The sequence below is a fragment of the Sus scrofa genome, chromosome 1 (genome assembly GCF_054392235.1).
Source record: "Sus scrofa isolate SSC_HxYL_T2T_F1_AM1 chromosome 1, Sscrofa_HxYL_maternal_Yorkshire_Landrace_v2.0, whole genome shotgun sequence".
Taxonomy (NCBI): domain Eukaryota; kingdom Metazoa; phylum Chordata; class Mammalia; order Artiodactyla; family Suidae; genus Sus; species Sus scrofa.
In genome coordinates, this window is record NC_139383.1 from 180,985,401 (window position 1) to 181,009,570 (window position 24,170).

Genomic DNA, 24,170 nt, shown 5'->3' on the forward strand with positions numbered 1-24,170 from the left:
ATGATAAATGAAAGGCTAAGGAGTAGGTTTGTTTGAGTTGAGAGGATGCTAGTTCACAAGTGTTCATGTGTATATATATAAAATTATCAGAAATGATGCACTTTGTTGCTTTGCTTCCTTCTCTGTGCCCCCTCATGAATACTTCCAGGAGTATTACTTCCTGGCTTAGGAAGGGTATAATTTAAAAGGGGGAAGAAACATTTTGACATTTTAATAAATCCTATTAATAAACTGACATTTGGTTTTACAAATAAACTTGGGATTTCCAAATACCTGATTTTTAACTGAAAGGTACTATACTTGAGCTTGCTGTCAGGAAAACGTATTGAGAAAAATGCCAGATACATAAAGTGCTGGTGTTCTCCCTTTAGGTATGTTTTATTATTACCATGTTGTACTCTGACCTGCATGTAAATATTCCTGCTCATTCCAAGGTCTAAAAAACCTGGTACAAATAGGCTGCCACTGGGCTAAGAACCTTTGAGTTCTAAAATGACTCTGGAGCAATGTATATGAAGGTAGGCCATGCATAGTCATGCAGAAATGTTAAGGAGTTTCTCCTTATGTATGCACAACTGGAGGCATTGCTCTTCTTTGCCTAAGATTTATACTTCTGCTGTATCAAAATAATCTTTTAGTTAAGGGCTATCTGGAAACTTTATTTTTAAAAGCTTGGCCACTTTAATCAATACTTTAAATAATTAATTTAGTACTAAAATTCATTTAAAAAATAGGAAAATTTTCAGCATGAAATTGTACATTCCCTTTGTGGAAGGGCTATTTCCAGTAAATGTAGTCAATAAATTTATCTCTGAAGGCACAAATGTATGCCCAAGAACTTTGAATATCTGTGAAGTGGTTTCTTTGAGAAAAAGCCAAAATATTGTGCTTTGAGGTTGGTAAACTATGAGAAATCTCTCTTTAATATGAAATTAAGATATTTTTCTTGTCGTTAAGGGGAAAATGCCTTCCAAATTTTATTCTTTTGAGTACCCAATATCTCTTCAAAAAAAAAAAAACTTTATGCTAAACTTGTTGAAAACTGGTTAACAGAGTGTTTCAATTCCTGTGTCAAAAGCTCTATGAAAATAATTATTATGTATTATATAAACTGATAAGCATGACAAATTAAGTGTTAACCCAGAAGACTCCTTTCTGTTTCTAAAGATTAGAAACAAAATATGAAGTTTTAAAAAATTGATGGTAATAACACATAAAGAAAAATTAAAAAATGGTCATTAATGTTGCAGAATAAATTTGTATTTTGTCAACAGATGATAAATATATATTGAATAAATAGACTTTATTATCTAAAATAGCCCCTTTCTTAGTTGCCAGTAACAGAAATTTACTGGATAATTTAAGCTGAAAGGAAATATATTACAGTATGTTAGGTAGCTCACAGATTCAATACAAAGGTAGAAAGCCTGGCTTAGAAAACAGGCAGTGACCACAGAGGGCACAAACCACAACCTGGGTCACCTCATAGGACTAATCTCTAAACTTGTCCAGTGTCTTTACGTTCTTCTCCCAAGATGCAAAGTCTTGAGGGTGGGGGCTGGGCAGAATATGAGATATCTGAGAACCTGAGCCTGTTTCCCACACTTTCTGTCCTGGATTCCAGGGATAGGAAACTACCTCCTTCCTTAGCTCCCATGTTAGAGCTAGGATGTTTGATCCTACCAGTATTATAACCAACTGAGAATTCTCCAAAAATAGGAAAGGAATTTGTGTTGCCTCTCCCCAGATGATAAATACCTGCTTCAAAAAACTAAGAAAGAGAACTCTCTGTGAACATACCTGAAGTCTGAGATATAATAATTCTTACTATACAGACTAACTGTATTAACTGGATTATTTAGAGGATAAGTAAGCTAATGTAAAAAATTACACTGGATTATTTAGAGGATAAGTAAGCTAATATGAAAAATTAAGCATATAAATGTGATTTGGAAAATTTGAAACTTTGGGCTGCGATAGGATTGAAATAGTTTTAGTTTTAATGCATAGGGTTCAGTGATATTCCAATTCCAGAGAATTTGAATAGTGACTATCTAAAAATATTTTGTCTCTTTTTTTTTTTTTTTGTATTTTTAGGGCTGCACCTGGGGCATATGGAGGTTCCCAGGCTAGGGGTCTAATCAGAGCTGTAGCTGCTGGCCTATGCCACACCCAGAGAAACACAGGATCTGAGTCACGTCTGCAACCTAAACTACAGCTCACAGCAGTGCTGTATCCTCAACCCACTGAGCGAGGCAGGGATAGTACCTGCAACCTCATAGTTCCTAGTCGGATTCATTTCCACTGTGCCACAATGGGAACTCCCCCTCTGAAAATATTTTATTTTATTTTTATTTATTTATTTAATTAATTTATTAATTTTTTATCTTATTTTATTTTTTCTTTTATTACTCAAATGATTTATCACATCTGTAATTGTATAATGATCATAACAATCTGATTTCACAGGATTTCCATCCCACAGCCCAAGCACATCCTCCCACCCCCCAAACTGTCTCCTCTGGAGACCATAAATTCTTCAAAGTCTGTGAGTCAGCATTTCTTCTGCAAAGTTCAGTCTGTCTTTTCAGATTCCACATGTTAGTGAAAGCATTTGATGTTGGTGTCTCATTGTATGGCTGACTTCACTTAGCATGATAGTTTCTAGGTCCATCCATGTTGCTAAAAATGCTGGTATTTCCTTCCTTTTAATGGCTGAGTAATATTCCACTGTGTATATGTACCACATCTTCTGGATCCACTCCTCTGTGGATGGGCATTTAGGTTGTTTCCATGTTTTGGCTATTGAAGAGAGTGCTGCAATGCACACTGGAGTACATGTGTCTTTGTGAGTCGTGGTTTTCTCTGGATAGATGCCCAGGAGTGGGATTGCTGGAACAAATGGTAGTTCTCTGTTTAGTTTTCTGAGGAATCTCCATCCTGTTTTCCACAGTGGTTGCACCAATTTACAATCCCACCAACAGTGTACTAGGGTTCCTTTTTCTCCACACCCTGTCCAGCACTTACTGTTTGTGGACTTTTGGATGATGGCCATTCCGGCCAGTGTAAGGTGGTATCTCAGAGTGGTTCTGATTTGCATTTCTCCAATAATGAGTGACATTGAACATCCTTTCATGTGCTTCTCCGCCAATTGTATGTCTTCTTTGGAGAACTGTCTGTTTAGATCTTCTGCCCATTCTTTGATGGGGTTGTTTGTTTTTTTGGTATGGAGCTGCAGAAGGTGTTTATAAATTTTGGAGATGAATCCCTTGTCAGTTGATTCACTTGCAAAGATTTTCTCCCATTCTGTGGGTTGTCTTTTTGTGTTGTTTAGGGTTTCCTTTGCTGTGCAGAAACTTTGAAGTTTGATTAGGTCCCATTTGTTTATTTTTTATTTTATTGTCAATACTCTAGGAGGTGGGTCTGAGAAGATGTTGCTATCGTTTATGTCAGAGAGTGTTTGGCCAATGTTTTCCTTTAAGAGTTTGATAGTGTCTGGTCTTATATCTAGGTCTTTATTAATCCATTTGGAGTTTATTTTTGTGTATGGTGTTAGGGAGTGTTCTAATTTCATTCTTTTGCGTGTGGCTGTCCAGTTTTCCCAGCACCACTTATTGAACAAGCTGTCCTTTCTCTGTTGTATATCCTTGCCTCCTTTGTCATAGATTAGTTGGCTGTAGGTGCATGGGTTTAATTCTGGGCTTTCTATTCCTATTCCACTGATCTATATGTCTGTCTTTGTGCCAGTGCCATACGGTTGTGATGATTGTTGCATTATAGTATATTCTGAAGTCCGGGAGCCTGATTCCTCCAGCTCCATTTTTCTTTTTCAGGATGTCTTTGGCTATTCTGGGTCTTTTGTGCTTCCAAACAAACTTTAAAATATTTTGTTCGAGTTCTGTGAAAAATGTCCTTGGTAATTTGATAGGGATTCCATTGAATCTGTAGATTGCCTTAGGTAGTATAGTCATTTTGATGATATTAACTCTTCCAATCCATGAAAATGCTATGTCTTTCCATCTATTTGTGTCATTACTGATTTCTTTCCTCAGTGGCTTATAGTTTTCAGAGTACAGGTCTTTTGTCTCTTTAGGTAGGTTTACTCCTACGTATTTTATTCTTTTGGATGTGATGGTAAATGGGATTGCTTCCCTAATTTCTCTTTCTGATCTTTCATTGTTACCATATAGAAATGCTGTCGATTTCTGTGTATTAATTTTGTATCCTGCGACTTTGCCAATTCATGGATGAGCTTTTAAGTTTTCTGGTAGAGTCTTTAGGATTCTCTAGGTACAGTATCATGTCATCTGCAAATGGTGATAGTTTTACTTCTTCCTTTCCAATTTGGATTCCTTTTATCTCTTTTACTTCCCTGATTGCTGTGGCTAGCTAGGACTTCCAAAACTATGTTGAATAGTAGTGGTTAAGAGTGGACATCCTTGTCTTGTTCCTGATCTCAGAGGGAATTCTTTCAGCTTTTCACCATTGAGAATGATGTTTGCTGTGGGTTTGTCATATATGGCCTTTATCATGTTGAGGTAGGTTCTCACTATGGCCACTTTCTGAAGGTTTTTATCAGAAATGGGTGTTGGATTTTGTCAAAGGCATTTTCTGCATCTATTGAGAGTATCATATGGTTTTTATTCTTCAGTGGTGTATCACACTGATGGATTTGCGGATACTGAAGTACTGTTGCATCTCTGGGATAAATCCCACTTGATCATGATGTACAATCCTTTTAATGTATTGTTAGATGTGATTTGCTAGTATTTTGTTGAGGATTTTTTGCATCTATGTTCATCAGTGAAATTGGCCTGTAGTTTTCTTTTTTTTGTGGTATGTTTGTCTGGTTTTAGTATCAAGGTGATGGTGGCTTCATAGAATGAGTTTGGGAGTATTCCTTCCTCTGCAATTTTTTGAAATAGTTTCAGAAGGAGAGGTGTTAGCTCTTCTCTAAGTGTTTGATAGAATTCGCCTGTGAAGCCATCTGGTCCTAGACTTTTGTTTGTTGGAAGTTTTTTTTTTTTTTTTTTTTTTTTTTTTTTGTCTTTTTGCTATTTCTTTGGGCCACTCCCGCGGCATATGGAGGTTCCTAGGCTAGGGGTCTAATCGGAGCTGTAGCCACCGGCCTACGCCAGAGCCACAGCAATGCGGGATCTGAGCTGCGTCTGCAACCTATACCACAGCTCACGGCAACACTGGATCATTAGCCCACTGAGCAAGGGCAGGGACCGAACCCGCAACCTGATGGTTCCTAGTTGGATTTGTTAACCACTGCGCCACGACGGGAACTCCTGTTGGAAGTTTTTTAATCACAGTTTCAATTTCAGTTCTTCTGATGGGTCCATTCATCTTTTCTATTTCATCTTGTTTTAGTCTTGGAAGATTGTACTTTTCTAAGAATTTGTCCATTCTTCTAGGTTTTCTGTTTTATTGGCATATAGTTGCATATAATGGTCTCTTATGATCCTTTGTGTTTCTGTGATGTCTGTTGTTACTTCTTTTTCATTTCTAATTTTATTGATTTGAGTCCTCTCTCTTTTTTTCTTGATAAGTCTGGCTAAGGGTTTATCAGTTCTGTTGATCTTCTCAAAGAACCAGCTTTACATTTCATTGATCTTTTCTATGGTTGTCTTTGTTTTATTTCATTGATTTCTGCTCTGATCCTTATGATTTCTTTCCTTCTGCTAACTTTAGGTCTTGTCTCTTCTTCTCTCTTGAGCTGCATTAGATGTAAAGTTAGCTTGTTTATTTGAGCTTTTTCTTGTTTCCTGAGGTGGGCTTGTATTGCTATAAACTTTCCTCTTAGAATGGCTTTTGCTGCATCCCATAGGTTTTGGAGTGTCGTATCTTCATTGTCATTTGCTGCTAGGTATTTTTTAATTTCCTCTTTGATTTCTTTAGTGATCCATTGGTTGTTTAGTAGCGTGTTGTTTAGTCTCCACATGTTTGTGTTTATTGCAGTATTTTTCTTGCTGTTGATTTCTAGTCGTGTAGCGTTGTGGTCGGAAAAGATGCTTGATATGATTTCAGTTCTCTTAAAGTTACCAAGGTTGGATTTGTAGCCCAGGATGTGATCAATCTTAGAGAATGTTCCATGTGCACTTGAGAAGAATGTGTATTCTGTTTCTTTTGGATGGAATGTCCTATAAATATGTATTAAGTCCATCTGGTTTAATGCATCATTCAGGGCCTGTTTCCTTATTGATTTTCTGTCTGGTTGATCTGTCCATTTCTGTAAGTGGAGTGTTAAAGTCCCCGACTATGATTGTGTTATTGTTGATTTGTCCTTTTAAGGTTGTTAGCAGTTGCCTTATATATTGTGGTGAACCTATGTTGTGTGTGTAGATATTTAAAATTGTCATATCTTCTTGGATTGATCCTTTGATCCATTATGCAGTGACCTTCTCTGTCCCTTAAAATATTCTTCATTTTAAAGTCTATTTTGTCTGATATGAGTATTGCTACTCCAGCTTTCTTTTGATCCCCGTTTGCATGAAATATTTTCTTCCATCCTCTCACTTTCAATTTGTATGTGTCCCTAGAAGTGAAGTGGGTCTCTTGAAGACAGCATATGTATGGATCTTGTTTTTGTATCCATTCAGTAAGTCTATGTCTTTTGGTTGGGGCGTTTAGTCCTTTAACATTTAAAGTAATTATTGATATGTATGTTCTTATTACAATTTCATTAATTGTTTTGGATTTGTTTTTGTTGCTCTTTTTTCTTTCCTTCTTCTCTTGCTCTCTCCTCTTCTGGTTTGATGACTATCTTTAGTGTTGTATTTGAGTTGATTTTACTTTGTTTGTATATCCATTGTAGATTTTTGGTTTGCAGTTATTCTGAAGTTTTGATATAAGAGTCTATATGTATAGGAGATTGTTTTAAGTTGTTGCTCTCTTGATTGCAAGTTCATCTCCAGTGTCCTGCACTTGTACCCACTTCTTCTCATGATTTCTGATTTTAGTGATATAACTGTGCATGGATGATTTCATATCTTACTGTATAGATACCTTTACTGGTGAGCCTTGTCATTTGTGGAATTTTTGTCTCCTGTTGCTGTCTTTTCTTTTCTGCCCTAGAGAAGTTCCTTTAGTATTTGTTGTAAGGCTGGTTTAATGTTGCTGAATTCTCTCAACTTTTGCTTATCTGTGAAGGTTTTGATTTCTCCTTCAAATCTGAATGAGAGCCTTGCTGGGTAGAGTAATCTTGGTTGGAGGTTTTTTTCCTTTCATCACGTTGAGTATATCATGCCACTCCCTTCTGGCCTGCAGAGTTTCTGCCAGTAACCTTATGGGGGTTCCCTTGTATGTTACTTGTTTCTTTTCCCTAGCTGCTTTCAAGTTTTTCTCTTTGTCTTTAATTTTGGTCAGTTTGATTAATATGTGTCTCGGGGTGTTCCTCCTTGGGTTTAATTTATATGGTACTCATTGTGCTTCCTGGATTTGAGTGAGTGGTTCCTTTCCCATGTTAGGGAAGTTTTTGGCTATTATCTCTTGGAATATTTTTTCTGTCCCCTTCTCTCTCTTCTCCTTCTGGCACCCCTATAATGCGGATGTTTGTGCGTTTAATGTTGTCCCAGAGTTCTCTGAGACTCTGTTCATTTGTTTTCAATCTTTTTTCTCTTTTCTGTTCTGCATCCGTAATTTCTACTAATCTGTCCTCCACCTCGCTTATTTGTTCTTCTGTCTCCTGTATTCTACTGTTGGCTGCTTCTAGTGAATTTTTATTTCAGTTGTTGTATTTTGCATCTCTTCTTGTTTAGGTTTTATATCTTGTATCTCTTTGCTCAGTGTTTCCTGTAAGTTATCCCTCTTTGCCTCCAGTTTGTTTCCAATGTCTTGCATCATCTTCAGCATCAACAGTCTAAAGTCTTTTTCCTGGAGGCTGAGAATCTCCTCATCACTTAGCTGTTTTTCTGGGGTTTTTCCTTTCTCCCTCATCTGAGTTATAGTTCTCTGTCTTTTCATTTTTATAGGTTTTTGGTGTGGTGACCTTTTTACAGATACTAGAGTTGTAGCCTCTCTTACTTCTGGTGTCTGCCCCCCTTGTGGCTGAAGTAAGTACAGGGGCTTGCTGTAGGCTTCCTGATGGGAGGGGCTGATGCCTGCCCACTGGTGGGTGGAGCTGATTCCTATCCCTGTGGTGGGTGGGGCTTAGTCTCTGGATGGGATTAGAGGCAGCTGTGTGCCTGAGGGGTCTTTAGGTAGCCTGTTTACTGAGGGGTGGGGCTGTGATCCCACCTGGATTGTTGTTTGCCCTGGGACTTCTCAGCAGCTGACTGATGGGTGGGGCCAGATTTTCCCAAAATGGCCCCCTCCAGAGAAAGGCATGTCTGCTGAGTATTCCTGAGAGCTTTGCTTTCAATGTCCTTCCCTCACAACAAGCCGCATTCACCCCTGTTTTCCCAGAATGTCGTCCAAGAACTGCAGTCAGGTTTGACCCAGATTCCTATGGAGACCTTGCTCTGCCCTGGGACCCAGTGCACATGAAAGTCTGTGTGCACCTTTTAAGAATGGGGTCTCCGTTTCCCCCCAGTCCATGGAGCTCCTATGCACAAGCCCCACTGGCCTTCAATGCCAGATGCTCTAGGGGCTTTTTCTCCCAGGGCCAGATCCCCACATGTGAGAGTTTGATGTGGGGCTTAGAACTCTCATTCCTGTAGGTGAGTCTCTGTGAACCAGTTAGTTTCCAGTTTGTGGGGCTTCCCACCCAGGAGGTATGAGGTTGTTTATATCACGAAATGGCTCCTCCTACCTCTTGATGTGGCCTCCTCTTTTTCTTCTGGAGTAGGATTTTTTTTTTTTTTTTTAAGGTTTCTGGTCCATTTGAGTGAAGATTGCTCAGCCCTTAGTTGTGAATTTTGTTGTTTTTAGGAGAGAAGTTGAGCTCCAGCCCTTCTATTCTGCCATCTTAATTCCATCTTCCTTTAATTGCAATTTTAATACATACTAGGGAGTGTGGAACAGTCAAGGATATCTGGAATCCTTCAAGAACTATGCTCTGGTTTATTTCGTTTGTTTCAATCTGTGGCCGAGTGGCTGACCCTCAGCCATCAGCGAGCTGCCTCTGAAAATATTTTAAATTATTTCAATAAAATTTCCTGAAAGAACCTAAGAATTAAGATTAATTCAAGTGCTATATATTTTTCTGTGGATTGAAAATTGATCCAAAATAAACGTTTCTTTATATCCTAGAATTTAGAGATTTTGACAAAATAATGATGTTTATTGAGATACTTTGAAACTATGTATATACCTCCATTTTGATTCTGCTGTTAAGAATAAAGGATTATGTTTCACCATGTTCACTGTAAGTTTTTTTTTTTTTTGTCTTTTTCGTTGTTGTTGTTGTTGTTGTTATTTCTTGGGCCGCGCCCGCGGCATATGGAGGTTCCCAGGCTAGGAGTCGAATCGGAGCTGTAGCCACCGGCCTACGCCAGAGCCACAGCAACGCAGGATCCGAGCCGCGTCTGCAACCTACACCACAGCTCACGGCAACGCCGGATCGTTAACCCACTGAGCAAGGGCAGGGATTGAATCCGCAACCTCATGGTTCCTAGTCAGATTCGTTAACCACTGCGCCACGATGGGAACTCCTTCACTGTAAGTTTTAAGTTAATATCTTCATTGCTTCGCTTTTTTTTTTTCCCTTCTGGAATAATCAATGGGAAATTTGAATATAAACTAAGTTGCTAAACTAAGTTTCTAATGAGACTGATAGAGGTGACTGAGGCATATTCCTTAGAGATTTATTTCAAGATGTAATAAGTAATAAATCAAATATAAGTAATTTTTTTTGTCTTGAACTTTGGCAATAACTGTTAATTTCTAATTGTTTCAAAATAAAAGTGTAGAAGGGGAGATAAGTTATACTTTGAAACAATTCTGTCTTTATTTCTGTTACAGAGAAGTGTATAGACAAGTTTGTCTTTGCCCACTAGCTCTGACATAGCAGATTAGAAGTATGTGAAACAGCTAATTTAGCATCTGTAAGCTTAGTTGCTCTTCAATATGGAACCATTATCCTGGTTCATCAACTTCTGGTGAACTTACACATCTGTTTCCCCACCTCATCTCTAACCCACAACTGTTTAATAGTTTATTACCTAGAAACTCCATGGAATAGAACTCAAAATTTTCATGAGGGTACACTAAAATGCCTAAGTTAATTTTAAGATATGTTATAACCAAATGCTTGGTTGGCTCCCCAGCTCATCCACTGAGTGATTTGCCACAGCATTGATAAAAGAACACACATTGATCAAACTTCCAAGGAGGTTTCATGCTATCTTCTAACAGAAGAGTTAAAGGAAAAAAAAAAAAAAACAACTATAGAATTTGTGGAAATTGTGTTCTAATGAACAGACATCTTACATTAGCTATATAGATAATGGTAGTTTTTGAGACAGCAAATATACAATTTTAGGGTTAAATTTTTTTTTGTCTTTTTTTTTTTTTTTTTTGCTATTTCTTTGGGCTGCTCCTGCAGCACATGGAGGTTCCCAGGCTAGGGGACGAATCGGAGTTGTAGCCACCAGCCTACACCAGAGCCACAGCAACGCGGAATCTGAGCCGCGTCTGCAACCCACACCACAGCTCATGGGAACGCCGGATCGTTAACCCACTGAGCAAGGGCAGGGACCGAACCCGCAACCTGATGGTTCCTAGTCAGATTCGTTAACCACTGCGCCACGACGGGAACTCCTACAGTTAAATTTTAAGTCACACAAAAGTATTTGTCAAGCACCCAGTATTTGAAGGATATGTTGCTGAGAATAAACAGAAGATCAATGAGAATTAGATAGAGGCTTTGTTTTCAAAGATGTTTCCATCCCTCTCTTTTTTCCTCCTTTCCCCTCTACTCACCTGCCTGTTTTTTTTCTACCAGGCTCTGGGACTAAATCTGTTGGCCCATGTTTTGTTTTTTGCTCTCATCTGGGCAAACCCTTGGGTTTCCTTTTTCCGCAAATGCTGCTTCCTTCTTCTATTCTTCTATTGCTATAACCTATGCCCTGGGAAAGCAGGAAGGAAATAATACAAATAATAAACAGGGAGAAATGACAAATATTACAGAATTTTTCAAAGTCTTTGAAAATCATAAAAGAGTAACAGATGCTCTTTATATTTCTCATTGTGGGGACTAAATAACAGTTACTTCCTTTCTCCTGATTTAGACAATACCATTGGGGATTCAGGGAATGTGGGAAGAGATGAGCTTTCCTTTGAACACAAAATTAAGCAGATTAGCAAGACTCTATTTTCAGTAAGGGGGCAGTTTTCCTTTCTGAGGATTTCTAGATAATGTGACTTCTCTGCTTCACACAGTACCAACAGTATTGAGAAATTCCTCATAGGACCTTCTTCGCAGATTTAGCAGTACCTTTGTCTTATTAAATAGGCTTGGCTCATAGTAGCTTTTGTCTGTTTTTTAAAAACAAAATACACATTTATAGGATTGAGATTCATTACGAAATGAAATTTAAAAATACTCTATGACTTTAAAAATGTGCTTTTGAGTTCTGAAGGCACTCTAGCAGGAGTAACTCCACACTGGTTTCCGCTATAGCAGAGGCACTGGAGGGAATACAGCCTTTTAAACTGAACGTTGAGAGGAACAGCACTCCTGTAGGCATGTTTTACAAATCCTTGCAAAACAAAATTATGACACTTAGAGACAATGCCAGAGGTCCAGAAATTCCACCTTTAAAGATGGCCTCTGTAGAAATTAAAGTTAACTCTCATTTCATTACATAAAAAGACTTGAAAATATCTTCACCACATTAGATACTATGCTTAAATTGGCCTGACTCAAATATTGGATAGAGACAGAGTTCAATTTGGCCAATACTAGGGCAGGGGCACCTCTGAGAGATGGGCAGATATTGTCCAGTGACTGATGGTCATCTTGCTGGCTTCTTCACATATATGCAACCTCATGCTGTACCCTGGCGTGATCTATATCTTTAAGGATGTTTAATGCTTCCCAGAGCAATGTGGGGGTCAGTTTAAAAGATTGTCAGATTTAGTGCAGTGCTAGTTTATTTTGACTTTATCTGTTCCTTCTTGAAAAAAGGATCAACAGTTCTAAGTGATATTGGCTTTGGTTATTATGAAATTATTCGTAATGAATTACTTAATTGTATAGATAAAATAACTGGTCACTTCTGTGATATACATCATATTATCAGTATTTTTTTGTGCACTGGAGATCAGAATACTCAGATTCAGAAGACCTGTATTTTAGCCTTAAGTATTCTTACATAAATCTGGGTCATGTTAATTTCTTCTGAAATGAGATGGAATGTAAATTAGTAATTCATGTTTCCTGTGTTTTTGGGAAATTACTAACTTAAACTCTTTGAAATTGAGTTTTATCATTTCCAAAGTGGGAATAATGCTAGTCATTTTACTCCTGGAGTTGTGATGAGAATGTGGTGAAGTAACAAATGCTCTGTAAACTTTGAAATATAAAATATAAACTGTACAGTGTTGTGGTAATCTTTCCTTTGTTGTATTCCTCAAGAAAACAGACTCTGAGGTGGAGATTTTTGTGCAGAGAGTTTGTTGTAGAATGCTTTTTTTGGCAACAGGTTCTGTGAGAGAATGAAAAAGCCAGGATTGAGCAGAGGAAGAAATTGAACAAGGATACAATTGCAGACAAGGCCTCAGCCAATTATAAGGGAACACTGAATTTCTTTTGGAGTCCTAAGCTGAGGCAAGGAGGCCAGACTTTTGTACCCCTGAATCAGCCCATCATTAGATGTACCCTTGCTGATGGGATAATCTTGGATGAGGCAGTACATCTGAGTAGATACAAATACTTGGGGAAGGACTTGACTGTGACTCATCTCTGGGAAACACTACTAACTGCTGGGGAAATGAGTGGGTCTTAGAATATCTTGATGGTGTACCATAAGCATCCATCACAATGCACCATGCAAATCCATTTGATCTGTATAATTTATACCATCTGAGAACAGCTACAGAATTCTAGCTGCTCTCTTTTACTGAGGGAAATTGAAAAAAGGAAGCTTAGAAATGTACTATACAGCTCTAGCTACTGCATCTGGTCTCAGGACTATACAAAAACCAAGAAAAACAAACAGCAAATCCCATGACACCAAAATCCTTTTCCACTACTCATTCTAGATTCTTTGTATCTTTAGCTAACACCTCTACTGGTCAGTTGTATTAAATGGTAAAGTCACCCAGTCCATCCCTGGAGGCTCTTTTCTCAAAGTGCATCTTCCTCTTGACCATTTACTGTCAAAATTGGGGCAAGGGAATACTGACAGGCATCCCAGCAGATTTCTGTATGCCAAGTGTATTCTTCTCTGCCTCTTGCCTGTAACTAATCTTGAAGATCAGAATACATATGCCGCAGGTGTGGCACCAAAAAGCAAAAAAAGCTTCTTGGTGGAAGCAAGACCTATTAATCTACAGAATCTGGAGTCGTAGCACAGGAAGCATATATTCCCTTAAGTAAGTTCCTGGAATGATGATAAGTGGGCCACTTTTACTTTTTTGTTCCCCCAACCCATATTTTCTAAGAGTTGGGGACATAGCACTGTAATGGTCATTTATTTGTGGTGCACTTGTGTCTTGGATGATGGATCCATGATTTGTAGGATATCATCACTAAGATGGTACCACAGATAACTCCTTCAAAAGGCTCTTTAGTTGTATTATCAAGCCAGCAGTTTTCTGGGTCATGTAGTGTATGATAGGATCAGTGAATCTCTTGGCCATATGTTCACTGCCTCCTGTCTTAAAGGGAGTTCCTTGGTATGAGGTGGTTATATGGCATTAATAGGTCAGTGGACCTAACTAGAAACCTTTGTATTGCCATGGCAGATGATAAAAAAGGCTCAGAGAAAGTGGATATACTGGTGTGAATATACAATATAAAGTAAATATCTTGCTAGCCAACTATGTTTTGCAAGAGGCCCCAGAAGACACTCCATTCACCAAAGCAATTGGGAATATTCTGGTGAGAAGGGTGACAGTGTCATATGGAAGATTTCTTCTCTGTGGGCTAGGACTACTGGTAGGCAATGCTGTTATACAACTGGGCTTCTTAGTAACAGTGGGGATAATAGAATCCTGAAATAAAAGGCTGAATAAAAGGCAGTTGTTTGGTGAGGATGTCGATGCAAATTTGTCTCAGGGAAAGGAACACCTTTTGGATGAGGGTGATGCCTAGGTAAAGACTTGGCTATGAGCTATAAACAGAGAAGAAAAGAAATTCCCAGCCCCTGGGTGAATAAGTGCTTTGGTTGGGAAGGGGGAGTGGTGATTGTGGATGAAAGCAGCATAGCATCTGTTTCAACCTTCAAAAACAGATGGGCAGTGTCAGTTATTAATTTTTAAGTAAAATGTGATAATGGCTCAGCCAGTACATTGAGAACATAAGTAACTTAAGGTGCTTAGCACCAAGATGAGAGTGTTGAATGTAATACATTCTCATACTGTTTCTTAGAAACCTAATATAGCCTAAACCTAATTTTTTTTTTTTTTCCTTATAGGGCCGCCCCTGAGGCATATGGAAGTTTCTAGGCTTCGGATCAAATTGGAGCTGTAGTTGATGGCCTATGCCACAGCCACAGCAAGATGGGATCTGAGCCATGTCAGCAAGCTACATCACAGCTCACAGCAATGCTGGGTCCTTAACCCACTGAATGAGGCCAGGGATGGAACCTGCATCCTTACAGATACTGGTTGGGTTCATTACTGCTGAGCCACAACAGGAGCTCCTAAACCTAGTTTTTTTTGTATACAGTTTAAGTGAAGAAATGCCACAGTTTTAAATAATTAAATGAAAGTTATTTTAAAAAATGTAATTTCTGACCTGAGGCTTGACCTGTCCACCATGTTGGAGAACACAGGTTAAAATGAGTTTAAACCAACTGACTTCAAAGTGGAACATGGTTTAGTGAGATATTGGCGGAAAGGTCAGGTAAAAGAATGTCTTCAATAATAGTCCAAAGAAATATACAGACTAGCTGTTTATTATTAAATTCAGTGAGATACAAACATAAGCAACCCTTACTTATTTCTCTGGCCATGAATTAGAAGGGGGAGGAGTATGAAGAATGGATGGGGTAGGCAATATATTACTCACAGGATATTTGGTAAGGTGATATTTGATTTTCAAGAAGCAATGATTTTCAGAGTTCCCATCGTAGCTCAGTGGTTAACGATTCCGACTAGGAACCATGAGTTTGCGACCTTGCTCAGTGGGTTAAGCATCTGGCATTGCTGTGAGCTGTGGTGTAGGCCAGCTCAGATCCCGCAGTGCTGTGGCTCTGGTGTAGGCCGGCGGCTATAGCTCTGATTGGACCCCTAGCCTGGGAACTTCCATATGCTGCTGGAGCGGCCCTAGAAATGGCAAAAAGAAAAAAAAAAAAAAGTGATTTTCATTCTTATGGATATTGTTTAGCTGTTAATAATTTGGGGGGGCGGGGCAAATACTTCTTTTCCTGCTAGTATTTTGATCGCTTAGTATCTCCTCAGACGAGTGCATGTGTTCTGAATATTCCTGTTTGCCAACCTTTTCCATGAAGAAAGGATTATTGGTTACCTCTACCCTAGGTTTTCTAAAATTAGTGTCTCCCTTGACTGAAGTTCAGTGGTAATGTGAGCAAAATACAGTCTTACAGTAACAAGGTATTCACTTGAAAAGGGATTCAATTCCAAATAACTTGGAAGTATTTTGCCTCTGAGAGCAAACCAATCTGACTCAAGTTATGACATTTTTGTGCTATTGATTTATTAATTCAGTAAATACTAGAATTTTAAACCATAGAGTGTGCCTCATGGTCTTTTTTTATGTTCATATTTGACCTAAAATTAACAACATTTGAAAATCTCGGCACAAATGATTCCATTTTACAACTTCAGAAGTGTGTATATTCCTCCAGATATTCTGGCATTCACTCAGGGAGCCAGCTTTTGACATCTTTTCTACTCTAATTTGATGTTTCTTTGGTGAGGGATCTGACATTTTCTCATAGCCCTTGTTTAATACTGACAGTGTGCTTTTAATTATAGGAGAAGCCACAGGCAATGAAATGTAATTATGATGAAATGAATTACAGACCACTAGACTATTTCACCTTTTGCTTCCTGGTGAAGATTGTATAGTCTCAGCATCAAAACATTTCATGCTTATTTCTAATCTCCCTATTTGGATGAGGTGAGGAGAAAATCTGATTGAGAAATTACCTGTAGTGCTATCACAAGATGAAGTCTTTGAGACTGACATCCAGTATGTGAAATGTAGTATGATGAGGTAGCCTGCTTACTTCAAGATCCAGCTACCTGCAGAGAAAGAACTGACTGCCTGGCTTTAAAGTACTATAGTCTTACTTTTTTTTCTTGCTAAGGAAAATTTAAGAAGAAAGATGTAAATGCTTATATTCTTGTACACAGTTCTGAGTAAACTCATGCATCACTGCAGTTAAGCAGTTTTGGAAATTAGCAGTTAAATTGATATTTGGCTGCTACAGCGTAATTATTATCAATGTTTGTGTGAAGTTCTACCGAATAGATCATTTGGACAAAAATAAGAGTTAAAGGGTTAACACTTAAAAATTTCTTACTATAAAGAGCACTTAGGAGTTCCCGTCGTGGCGTAGTGGTTAATGAATCTGACTAGGAACCATAAGGTTGCAGGTTTGATCCCTGGCCTTGTTCAGTGTGTTGAGGATCCGGCGTTGCTGTGGCTCTGGCGTAGGCTGGCAGCTACAGCTCCGATTTGACCCCTAGCCTGGGAACCTCCATATGCCATGGAAGCAACCCAAGAAATGGCAAAAAGACAAAAAAAAAAAAAAAAAAAAAAAAAAGAGCGCTTACCTATTGTGAAGCACAGTTGCCTCCTGGGTGAGGGAGTTGTGGAAGTCATGCTACTACTTATAGACAGTTCTCACTTGGCAAGTTTTGGTGAGTGGAATTGGGCAGATACTGAAGCTAATTAACTGCCAAGTTACTTAATAGAACACTTGGTTTTCCTGATTATTCTATAGTCACTAATCCATTCTTGAAGGATTAAATTTCATTATCTCCTATTTTTTTTTCTTTTCTTTTTTTTCTTTTTTTTTTTTTTTTTGGAGAAGCCGTTTAAAAGGTCTTATCTTTGCAAGGACATTGAAATGTTCATGTATTTATAGGACTTATGCTTTAGCATTTTACTTTCTTACTTTGGGACACATCTCCTGGAGGTACAAGACATCAACAGCAAGGTCAGAAGCAACTCCCAAGAAAGTAGGTGATGTTTCTCAACTAATGAGATGACAAATTTATGGAAGATATTTGCCCTTAACTTAATTGAGAAAGTCACTATCTGCCAGTGAGCCAAATTTGAACCTATTTTGTATAAAAACAAACAAAAAACCCAAAAAAACCCAACTTTATCTTTCAGTTTTTGATGGAAAACTTGTTTTTCAATTTTTTTCTAATAAGTTACATCAGGAAATGTCTCTCTTTTTTTTAAAATATGTGGAATACTTATTATATTTTGTTGGGGAAAAAAATCTCCAAGGAACTCTAATGAAAAAACTTTTTTATTTTCTGATGTCTGTAATTCTCACCTTGACCATTGAAATTGTCAGAGAGGGTTATGGAAGGAGGAGAAATAGGAAAACAATTCCAAGTTTCTTAAAGAGGGGTAGAAAAATTTATTTTTCTCTCCATTTTCTACTTCTAAAATACTTCTTAGGAATTTTTCTCTCCTTGGTTGGAAGCAAGCATACTAGATTAGAAATTTTCTCAAAATAGACAAGACTTTTCATTTTGCAATGGTGTCCTTAAGATGTCACCACTAATTTTTCAAGAGAATGAATTTTAAAATGTGTAACATGCCACTCTACTGTACAAGCAAAATATTGCTCTAGTGTTAGCCTCTAAAGACTAGCCTTATATCCTAGGGGAATCCAGGGCGTTCAAGTTAGATCAATGAGTCTAAATGGTGGTAGCACCACTTGATAGAAAATTCTTTAAATACCTCAAAACTCGAGTGTCTTTTCTATAAAATGTGCTAAAAACAATTCAATGTTGCAGGATAATTTTAAGGATCAAATGAACAACTGTATATAAGGCACTTAAGACACTGTCTGGCACATGTTAGGCATTTTGCTAAATGGTGGCTATTATTAAATACTGCTCCCTACCTGATCAATCACACTGTGGACATAGAATATGGGTCATCATAGTTTGGTAGGGTGCACCCCACTCATCTTGATGTTATGTTGATTGTCATTTTGGTGTCCTTACCATTTCTGCTCTGTGATGTTGTGCTTTGGGACATATTTCACTTCCATTTATCAGAACAATCTTTATGCAATTGACTTAAATTTTTTTTTAAATTATGTTTGTCTTTTTAGGGCCACATCCATGGCATATGGAAGTTCCCAGGCTAGGAGTTCAATCAGAGCTGTAGCTTCTGGCCTGCACCACAGCCACAGCAATGCCAGATCTTGAGCCGCACAGCTCACAGCAGTGTCCAAGCCTTAACCCACTGGGTGAGACCAGGGATCAAGGCTGCATCCTCATGGTTACTACTTGGGTTCCTTACCTCTGAGCCACAAAAGGAACTCCTGCACTTGTCTTTTGTTACAAGTTTTTGTGTCCCTCCAACATAACTTGCAATTGTCTTTCTCCTGTTATGTATCTTTATGCCTCTCCTGTTTCTTTCTCAGGTGCCTGTAGCATTTTCCTGGATGCTGTTATATTTTCTGTTTCACTATTTAACCATTTCAAGCCCACTAACCACTATGAAGTATAGATACCATTAAATTTTTCTTATTTTATGACGATATAATATGATCCAGAGTATCACTTTGATAGGACCATGTTCTTTCCCTCTTAAAGAAGAGATTTTCCCTTGGTCTCTTATACAATAAAATATTAAGATGTTCTCCAATCTGCAGATCTTGACTTGCCTTATCACCATTCTTTCCAAGTGAGCAGAAAAGAAAGTTGAAGATTTTTACTTGAATATTTATTGTCGAAAGACAATTACATTACTTTAAAACAGTTGAAAATGACTATAATTTTTCAAATCAAATTACTTTCCCGGGTTTAGGCCATAGGGTGTCTTTTAGCTCCCTTTCAATTATATCTCAAAAGTTGGTACTTTGGGAATTTAAACTAATATACTTCAGATATAGGAAACTCAATACTTTCAATCTTTGATATTAGAGTCGCATGAAATTGTCCTTGTGCTTCCTCACAATTCTTGTGTTTGTATCATCATCCTCATGCTGATTTTGGATAAAAGATTGTTTCTGATCCTCTTCTCTCTAGAGAGACCTCTTCCAAAATGGTCTAGCAGAAAGGACAGTGAAAAGTTTCATGTAATGTGACCCTCTCCCCTTCAGGGTAAGGCAGGAACCATGCCAGAGAATACCTCTGACTTTTGACTGAGACTGAAATACCTCAGTGGAGTTGTTGCTTCTAAAGAAAAAAATGCCCATGAGCATCATTAGGAAATAAAGGGTAAAGGAGGAAAATTTGGTTGGAATTTATGTAAGTGTCTGTGTTGGTTATGTACTTGGGAGTTTTTAAAATTTGAGGTCTACTCTTTAGAATTACATTTTCAGGGACTTCAAAGAAAACCTACTTTTCAGTTCTTGCAATAGCACCTGTGAATTTCTCTAACATCTTTTGAACTTGCATGCTGACTCCCCTTCTTTCACATTTGTGAAGTGTACAGATAATGTTTTCTCTTCAAAATGCAGTACATGAAAAATGAAAATAATTACTATGAAAAGCCCTTCCTCTGTTTCAGCAGGATTACAAGTTTTCCATCTCCATAGTTTCTATCTCAATTTATCTCTTGAAATTAAATCTTTTTCTTTTGAAATGCCAGGTTCCATTTGTGGTAATAGTTTCTGACAGTTCTAGGCTTTTACCAAAACTTCTTAGTGAAAACGTGTTAGATGATTTCTTTGTTCTTAATATTATTATTTAAAAATGAAAAACAAAGATGGCATTTTATGAGAAAGTCAAATAGAGCATTGGCATTTTCTAGTAATGAGAATTTAGTATCTTTCTTGTCAATTTAATTAAGTTTATAAGACCTGGAAAGTCTAAATAAGTTTTTCGTTACACTGTTTGTTAAAATTCATCTATTACAACAATCATACTGAAAACTTAAAATGAATACTTAAATGTGGATGATCCACAATTAATTACAAGGCTTGTGTGTTTTTTTTTATAAAGGATTAGAAAGTGCATTTTTTTGGAGTTCTGGTCATGTCTCAGTGGTAATGAACATGACTAGTATCCATGAGGATGCAGGTTTGATTCCTGGCCTTGATCAGTGGGTTAAGGATGCGGCCGGCATTGCCAAGAACTGTGGTGTAGGTTGCAGACATGGCTTAGATCCCACATTGCTGTGGCGTAGGCCCATAGCTACAGCTCCGATTTGTCCTCCAGCCTGGGAACTTCCATATGCCGTGACTGCAGTCCTAAAAAGACAAAACAAACAAACAAAACCAAAAAAACGCTCATTTTTTTAACCTAAGAAATTGTTAATGTCCTAGCACAGTTATTCCCTTTATTTGTGAAAAGATTAGGCATAGCTCTTTCTGTTGGCCCTGGGCAAAGATTAAAGAGTGAAAAGGAATGAAATTTGGGGCATCTAATATGACCTACTAAGGTCTAGCCCTTACAATCAATTTAAAAAAAAAGTTTTAATGTGGCAAAATATATCTAACAAAATTTACTATTTGAATCTTTTTTTTTTTTTTTTTTTTTTTTTTTTTTGCCATTTCTTGGGCTGCTCCCGTGGCATATGGAGGTTCCCAGGCTAGGGGTCTAATCAGAGCTGTAGCCACCAGCCTATGCCAGAGCCATAGCAACGCGGGATCCGAGCCACGTCTGCAACCTACACCACAGCTCACAGCAATGCCGGATCGTTAACCCACTGAGCAAGGCCAGGGATCGAACCTGTAACCTCATGGTTCCTAGTCAGAGTCGTTAACCACTGAGCCATGATGGGGACTCCAATTTGAATCATTTTTGATTGTACAGTTCAGTGGCATTAAGTACATTCACAGTGTTCAGCTATCCATCTCCAGAAACATTTTCATTATCCCAAACCAAAACTCTGTACCCATTAAACAGTAACACCCTGTTTCTCTGTCTCTCCAGCCTCTGGTAACCACTGTTACTGCACTTTGTCTCTCTATCTGTCTGGTTTATTTCACTAAGCATAATGTCTTCAAAGTTGAAATTTTGGCGGTTGTCAAAATTTTATTCCTTTTAAGGCTGAATAAGATTGCACCGTATGTAGATACCATGTTTTGTTTATCCACTCATTTGCTGATGGACATTGAGTAGTTCCCATATTTTGGCTATTGTGAATAATGCTGCTATGAACACTGGTGTACAAATGTCTTTTTGAGTTCCTACTTCAAGTCTTTGAGATAAATACGCAGAAGTGAAGCTTCTGGATCATATAGTAATTCTATGTTAATAATTTTTGTTTTTTTGAGGAACATCAATATTGTTTTCCACACTGGTTTCTACAATGGTTACACTATATTACATTTGCACTAGTAAAGCAGAATGTTCTCAATTTCCCCACATCCTTACCAACACTTATTCTCTCCTTTATCTCTGTATGTTATGTTTACAGTAGCTGTCCTAATGGGTATGAAGTGATAGCTTGTGGTTTTGATTTGATTTTCATTGCACTAATAGTGATGTTGAGCATCTTTCATGTGCTTATTGTCCATTTGTATTTTATTTTTGGAAAAATATCTATCCAAGTCTTTTGCATATTTTTAAAATTGATTTTTAATTTTCTTAGAGTTGTAGGAGTTCTTAATATACAGCTGACCCTTGAACAACATGGGTTTTGACCTGCGTGGGTTCACTTGTATGCCATTTTTTTTTTCCCAATATATGTACTACATTACTATGTGATCCATGGTTGGTTGAATCCATGGATGGGGAACATAGATATGGAGGGCCAACTGTAAAGTTATATGTAGAGTTTGTGGAGTTTTGACTGAGTGATCAGATGGCACCCCAACCCTCATGTTCAAGGGTTAACTGTATTTTTGATTTTTAAAAAAAATTGTGATTTATTTTTATTTTTTGTTTTATAGGGCCATGCCTGCAGCACATGGGGGTCCCTGGCTAGGGGTCAAATCAGAGCTGTAGTCGCTGGCCTATGCTACAGCCACAGCAATGCCAGATCTGAGCCGTGTCTGTGACCTACACGCTGGCTCACAGCAATGCCCGATCCCTAACTCACTGAGCAAGGCCAGGGATCCAACTTGAGTCCTCATGGATACTAGTCATATTTGTTTCTGCAGAGCCATGATGGGAACTCCTGTATTTTTTATATCAATCCCTTATCAGACATATGGTTTTCAAATATCTTCTCCTATTCTGTGGATTTTCTTTCCACTCCCTTGATAGTGTTCCTTGAGGCACAGAAGTTCTCAAAAAATTTTTGTCTTTATTTATTTTTCTTTGTCTATGCTTTTAGTGTCATATTCAAGAAATTACTGCCAAATCCAATGTTATGAAGCTTTTTCCCTATGCTTTTTTATCAATAATTATTTGAAGAAATGGAACTCCATAAATGCTCTATAGTATATGCCACTCTAAAGATTTTAGGGTTGAGGCCAGTGCAGTAAGAAAAAATATACTCCAGGCCAGAGAAGAAGGAATCAAGGTGGAAGGGAAAGCAATGGTTTTCCACAAATCCTCAGGCAGGCTTCTGCTTCAGTCCATTGGCCAGCACAACAGGTTACATTGTCACTTCTGCCTGCAAGAGTGGGAAATAGTTAAGGTTATATTATTTTTTAAGTTGGGCACTCTAGAGAGTGAAGATGAAGCAAAGAATTAATAATTGGGCAATATGGTGTCTGCAACTAGCCTTAAATTTGTTGGTGTATCTGAAATTTTCTTAACAGAATCTTTAAAAGTTTGTGGTATCAGTCGTCAAAACAGTGTGGTACTGGTATCAAAACAGACGACAGACCAGTGGAACAGAATAGAGAATCCGGAAATAAACCCTGACACCTATGGGCAATTAATCTTTGACAAGGGAGGCAAGAACATAAAATGGGAAAAGGAAAGTCTATTCAGCAAGCATTGCTGGGAAACCTGGACAGCTGCATGCAAAGCAATGAAACTAGAACACACTCTCACACCATGCACAAAAATAAACTCCAAATAGCTGAAAGATTTAAATATACGACAGGACACCATCAAACTCCTAGAAGAAAACATAGGCAAAACACTCTCTGACATCAACATCATGAATATTTTCTCAGGGCAGTCTCCCAAAGCAATAGAAATTAGAGCAAAAATAAACCCATGGGATCTCATCAAACTGAAAAGCTTTTGCACAGCAAAGGAAACCCAAAAGAAAACAAAAAGACAACTTACAGAATGGGAGAAGATAGTTTCAAATGATGCAACTGACAAGGGCTTAATCTCTAGAATATATAAGCAACTTATACAACCCAACAGCAAAAAAACCAATCAATCAATGGAAAAATGGGCAAAAGACCTGAATAGACATTTCTCCAAAGAAGATACACAGATGGCCAACAAACACATGAAAAAATGCTCAACATCGCTGATTATAAGAGAAATGCAAATCAAAACTACCATGAGGTACCACCTCACACCAGTCAGAATGGCCATCATTAATAAATCCACAAATAACAAGTGCTGGAGGGGCTGTGGAGAAAAGGGAACCCTCCTGCACTGTTGGTGGGAATGTAAACTGGTACAGCCACTATGGAGAACAGTTTGGAGATACCTTAGAAATCTATACATAGAACTTCCATATGACCCTGCAATCCCACTCTTGGGCATCTATCCGGACAAAGCTCTACTTAAAAGAGACACATGCACCCGCATGTTCATTGCAGCACTATTCACAATAGCCAGGACATGGAAACAACCCAAATGTCCGTCGACAGAGGATTGGATTCGGAAGAGGTGGTATATATACACAATGGAATGCTACTCAGCCATAAAAAAGAATGACATAATGCCCTCTGCAGCAACATGGATGGAACTAGAGAATCTCATACTGAGTGAAATGAGCCAGAAAGACAAAGACAAATTCCATATGATATCACTTATAACTGGAATCTGATATCCAGCACAAATGAACATCTCCTCAGAAAAGAAAATCA

General features: G+C 38.0%; 2 long non-coding RNA genes across 11 annotated transcripts in view; both read left to right on the forward strand.

Annotated features, from left to right (window-relative positions):
* The window catches only part of LOC102162695 (uncharacterized), a 704,814-nt gene that overhangs the window by 258,732 nt on the left and 421,912 nt on the right, over window positions 1–24,170 (forward strand). The window lies entirely within an intron of this gene.
* On the forward strand, window positions 7,978–9,301 carry LOC146406896 (uncharacterized). Its single transcript, XR_014817953.1, has 2 exons — window positions 7,978–8,057; window positions 8,875–9,301. It is a non-coding gene; the product is annotated as an uncharacterized LOC146406896 (long non-coding RNA).